The following is a 611-nucleotide window of genomic DNA, read 5'->3' as shown; positions in this document are numbered from 1 at the left end:
ACGGGTGCAAAGAAGGTCATCAACACCAGAAGAGACAGAGCGCCGTAGATAAAAAGGAGGGCATTTCCTCCCAACCAGGAAATAACGGACCTTCCGAAGTCCACCCTCCACCCAATGAGAACCAGAGGGTACCCACTGCCCCACAATGACATGACAAATTGTACAGGTACCAAAGATTTATTTATGAATAAAGTATATTTTGAAATTTTTAAAAAGTGCCGCTTCCAGGACGAGGCTATCCCATTGCACTTCGGGTGTACTGACGCCTGCGATGTCCCCAAATGCGGGATACTCGACTGCAAAATTTGTGGTAGTGGGGGACTGCGTTCGCGCTCTCCCCTGATTTACAAACCAATGACAGAATCTGAAATACACGTTTTCTGTAGGCAGTGCTGTTATGCTGTAACTTGCCTTGTCGCTGCTACATTAACGTCCAGGTTTGTTCGGGCAGTCTTTGGGATACCTTTCTTCCCTCTCCAAGCAAGAGCAGTTCAAAGTTTAAAACCATTAAGCGACCACCAAACCTCTGCTGCATATGCGACCATTTCCCTCCATTTCCTCACTATATCTCTGAACATGTTACTTAAACACCTTCCCTCTTAACTGCTCTC

The 611-nt window shown here is 46.3% G+C and overlaps 1 pseudogene; it reads left to right on the top strand.

Moving 5' to 3' along the window:
* Positions 1-204: 204 nt before the first annotated feature.
* Positions 205-342, top strand: LOC132833023 (U1 spliceosomal RNA; annotated as a pseudogene).
* The last annotated feature ends 269 nt before the right edge of the window (positions 343-611 follow it).

The sequence above is a fragment of the Hemiscyllium ocellatum genome, chromosome 35 (assembly GCF_020745735.1).
Source record: "Hemiscyllium ocellatum isolate sHemOce1 chromosome 35, sHemOce1.pat.X.cur, whole genome shotgun sequence".
NCBI classification, from domain to species: Eukaryota; Metazoa; Chordata; class Chondrichthyes; order Orectolobiformes; family Hemiscylliidae; genus Hemiscyllium; species Hemiscyllium ocellatum.
The sequence above is the reverse complement of the archived record's forward strand: the minus strand, read 5'-3'. Positions and strand labels throughout refer to the sequence as shown.